Here is a 4,850-nt window from a genome sequence, read left to right on the forward strand (position 1 = left end):
TTCTCATCACTTCCTTTCTAAATGCCTTAAATTGGCCTCTGTCTCTTTAAGAACTCCTTCCGCTTCTGCTCCGTCCCGTTCGGTGGGGTGGGGGGTGTTCGCACGCGGGGGGCTCGTGCGCTATGATGCAGTTTACTTGGCATCTGAAAATACATTTCCTCAAAAGTATTTGGAATCTGAAAAGAACTTCACTGAGTGAGAAGTAGTGTTGAGAGCTGCAGACAGTTGAAGTTTCACTTTCGCTTTGCTCTGTTACTGCAGGAGTCGTGGGCGGGGTGTGTGGGGTGGGGAGGTGTGCTCCGTGATGAGGAAGTTCAGCTTAAAGACGTTTCTGGTACCAAAAGGTGTTTCTGGTCCCCACCTGTCGTTTTGCTCCTCAGCATGATTCCTAAAAACGCTGCAGGATTTCTCAAACATGCATGAATGAGTCAAAGCAAGGCTTTGGGCATGTTTTTTATGAGAGTATAACATTTTAACATGATATAAAACTCAAAAAAGTTGATTTTACATGATATTGCCCCTTTGACTAATTTCATGTGACTCAGCTGATTTGACTTTATTTATTTAGATTTTATTTTCATCAGCAACAGATCACCCAGTCCGTGTCTTCTAGTTTTGGCCAGTTGGGCATTTGAGGGCCAAAGGCCTCGGTCAGGAGCACATAGCTGCTGACACTAAGGGCAGAGTGCTGCTGTGCAACACTAAATAGGAGTTGAGAAAGTTGATTTTAATGCAAAAGATGTGAGCTGCAACTACTAAAACCTGTTGGTTATTAAAAAATGGCATGTGTTACTCTGTTTACAAACTTCCTGCACAATACACTTTGTGAATAAAAGATGTAATTTGTTTTAAATTTTAGATCCAGTCAAGTCCAATCAATTTAATTTAGTGATGCCTCTTGTAAAATTTTGCTAATTTCTTATTCAATTGTCAAACAACGACTTCCTTTACTGAATTAGCATTTTAATTACAAGGTGTGTTTTTGAACAGTTTAAGTGTCTTTTGATTATTTTAAATTGGAGCTTGGACAATCTTATTAAGAAGTCTACATAAATCACCTGTTTGAAAGCTGTAAAAAAAAAACCTCKTGCACAGAGAATGAATGTGACTCAGTTAATATGTGACAATCTGCTCTTTTTATATGTTGATTAATGTTGTTCATGTTAATTACTTTTCGGCAGTGCCCTCTTTTTCTCTGTTCTCATGGGAACTTGTCAAGATGGACAGACTTCACTGAGCTTCTCTTGTTTTAATGAAGATTTTATCCTGGTTTTATCCTTATTATTATGCACCATACTGAGGCTTGTTTTTTTTATTTTATTTTAATGCTCTTTTTCCATGGGACAAAAACTTTTTTTGTCCAGTTTCTGTTGGCACCCCGATGGACTGGCAATCCACCCCAAGTACAGTACCTAAAACCTGACCAAGAAGAAACATTCCAGTTCTGCAACCATAAACATAAAATGCTTGTAGAAAATGAATGARTGTTCTTCTAAGTGCATCTCAGTGGGATGATGTAAGATTCCAAGAGTTTAAACTTGCTGTTTAAGGTTTCCTGAGGCTGCAGAGCGATTTGGCTGAGCATTATTTAAGTTAAAAGTTTGAATTACTTTCAACTGACAGTAACTGTAGGCTCTGTCWGTCTAAAAAAAAAGTTTGTCAAACTGGGCGTATGAGAATTGTGGGGTGTTGTTGAACCACCGGAGCTGCTGCCTGAAGTGGAATACCTGTCCGCACTCTTGAACAGGAAGACTCGAGAGTGTTTTCCTGCATTGTTTATTTGCAGCCCAGCCCCAGCCTGAACAATAGGCCTGCCTAATGCTGGCGCTCCGGTACATGTTGGGTCAAGATGTTTCCTGCATGGTTTGGGCACATTAACTCCCATTCACTATTGCATTATTAAGAAACACTTCCGTTAACAAAAAGTGAAGAAACTGTATCATTAAATGGAACTTATTGTGCAAAATCCACTTTTTTTTAGCCGTTAAATGCATTTTGTTGTGTACTTGGAGTCTCTAGGAGTGCAGAAAAGTTCGATTTAGACTCTTCCAGTGCTGTGTGCTGTTATATCTTTATATTCTGTTTGGGTCAAAATTTTCAACCCTTTCAGTTTTCTCTTTTTTTTAACCACTTCACTAGAAAGCAGTACTAAATATCTGAATATTAGTAGCTTAGCTTCTCCATCATCAGTGTTTTTTTAGATAGACAAGAAAGAAGACGAAAGAAAGGAAAAAAGAAGGAAAGGAAAGAAAAAAGTGAAAGAAAGAATGGATGTCATGTGAGATATACGTCAAGAACACAATACAATCCATCCAACATCTGTCTGCACACCTGCAAAGAATTAAGGTTACAAAACTTAGCAAAAGCATACAGATATACATTTAGACAGATAAACAAACACCCACCTATATTTACCTGGTGATCATTCAGAACCCCTCGGATCTGAACACCTGTCTGCGTGCGGTTGTGAGCAAGCATAAATTTACAGGATTTCTCCAAATTTTCAGTTTTCTCAATTTTCTAGGACTATTAAGTCACAGTATTTGCGACGGAACAGACATAAAAGGCACTTAACTACAATTTGGTCCTCTTTATTCGGCAACACTATCTTTTACGGTACCCTTATTACCATGTAATGACAAGGTAATAAAAAAATAAATGTATTTACTACCTTATTACTATGTAATTACGTGGTAATTAGGGTACAAAAGAAAAGCTACTGTTAGTAAAACTACCTTTATTGGGTAACTACAATCAAATTACTATTCAATAGTAACTCAACACTATATTTATAACCAAAAGAATGCAAAAAAAATTTGGGGGTTAGTGGTTAATTGCAATAAAATATAACTTTAAAACTGTCCAAATTACCTACTACTTATTTAGGTGTTACATAGTGAATTGTAATACATTACCAGGTAAGTGCTACATTACTGCAGACAATTAATTACATAGTAAAATTGTACCCTAATTACCACGTAATTACATGGTAATAAGGTAGTAATTACATTTAATTAATTTTTTTGCCTTGTAATTACATGGTAATAAGTGTACCRTAAAAGAAAGTGTTTACTCTTATCYGGGTCTGGGTCCAACATATAAGGCTGGATGGACAAGTCTTCCCTTGTTGACATATTTTAATTAAATTGTGAATAAATAAGTTTCTTCTTGCTGAAAGTCATCAGCTCCACTAACTGAGCTGCCATGCCGCCCYCTCAAACACATAAATTGACGTCAGTATAAAAAAAATTATCTCTAATGTGTAATAAGTTTATTTTTATCAGCCATGTGCTGCATTATCCTCAATCTATATTCACGATCGTCACAATGTGGTGCATGTCAAACGGGGTCTCCACGATTTGTGCTATTCTTTGGCTGGTGTGAACCGCAAATTGTTCAGAGACTGTGCTGCCACTTCAGCTGATCTACTTCAAACCACATAAATGATGTGAAAGCACTCTCTGAGTTTTTATTGTGTTAGCTCAGAATGAGACGGGCTGGTGACACACTCCTCTTTGAGATACCTCCGTCTTTGTCTCTGTGTTGTCACCCGAGCAACGCTTCCGAGTGCCCTTCAAACAGCACACTTGTTCAACCAATGGAGATCTCTCCAAAAGCAACCCTCAAAAGGAATTGGATACAAATAACTCCAAGGGTTTGAAAAATATATTTTTTATACGGGGAAGTTTTTACACAATAAATGAAAATGTCCTTGCCTGGTTTCTTTTGCTGTGTTTCAGTCTTGAACCACCTGAAATTAAATTGTTGGAATAGTTCCCATAATAGAGCTGCTTTTTTTTTTTCCAGTATCAGTCAGAACTATTACTCGCGTYTTTCCCTTCCTTTCACCAAATTCTGCCGTGCGTTTTCACTTGAGATAAAAACGAAMTCCGAAATGCTTTCATTTACAAAACAAATGCTCTTCTAATGACCTGAAACTTTGTCTCAATCGAAAATCTGAACATAAATTCCAAGCATAGAAAGCAAAAAATTAAATAAATGACAGGCACAAGGAAAGTGAGTTAGAATTAAAACAAAATTTGATATAATATATTAAAAGTGTGTCAGAATCAGGCATATCAACAAGCAAAAAATTAAATAAATGACAGGCACAAGGAAAGTGAGTTAGAATTAAAACAAAATTCTATATAATATATTAAAAGTGTGTCAGAATCAGGCATATCAACCAACAAACAGTAAATAAAACTGGGGATTGAGTCTAACTAATGTAGTTAGGCATTGATATGAAGGCCCTGTCACACTATAACGTTTTGACAACTTATGAAACATTTCTATGTCTAAATTACCAATAAAAGTTATATATTAGATTAAATTGTTAGCATTACAGCATGTATATGCCAAAAAGAAGCTTCCAGTTGATTTATAAATTACATCTTCATTGTAGATGTCTTTAAAATTTTCACAAGTTATCTAAAACATCAACACATTTTGGAAAAGAATGAATGATTCTGGCCTTGTTTTTTTTTTTGTTAAGCAACATGTGTCTTCTCACAGGGATGGCCAATCACGCTGGAATGACTGGATGACTCTTGGGTAAGTCATGTCCCCAATCYAGAGCAGCTGTGTGTAATTATTTGCCAAGCTTGAAAGTAAGTTGTTTCCACTTGTGGTAGCAACAAAATAGAAACAGAGCCTCAAAAGTTGCAATACCAGTGTTGAAACTGGATTTGTTTGTTTATTTTTTTTTTTTTTGCTTCTATACATTTATGTTGTCTGTTTTTGTGTTTAAATACAGTTTGAAGTATCATTTTAATAATTACTGTATTTTATTCAGTAATCTGTATCACACATGAAGGTCTACAGTGGGGAAAATAAGTATTTAGTCAGTC

This window comes from Austrofundulus limnaeus, unplaced genomic scaffold (assembly GCF_001266775.1).
Source record: "Austrofundulus limnaeus strain Quisiro unplaced genomic scaffold, Austrofundulus_limnaeus-1.0 Scaffold1, whole genome shotgun sequence".
NCBI classification, from domain to species: Eukaryota; Metazoa; Chordata; class Actinopteri; order Cyprinodontiformes; family Rivulidae; genus Austrofundulus; species Austrofundulus limnaeus.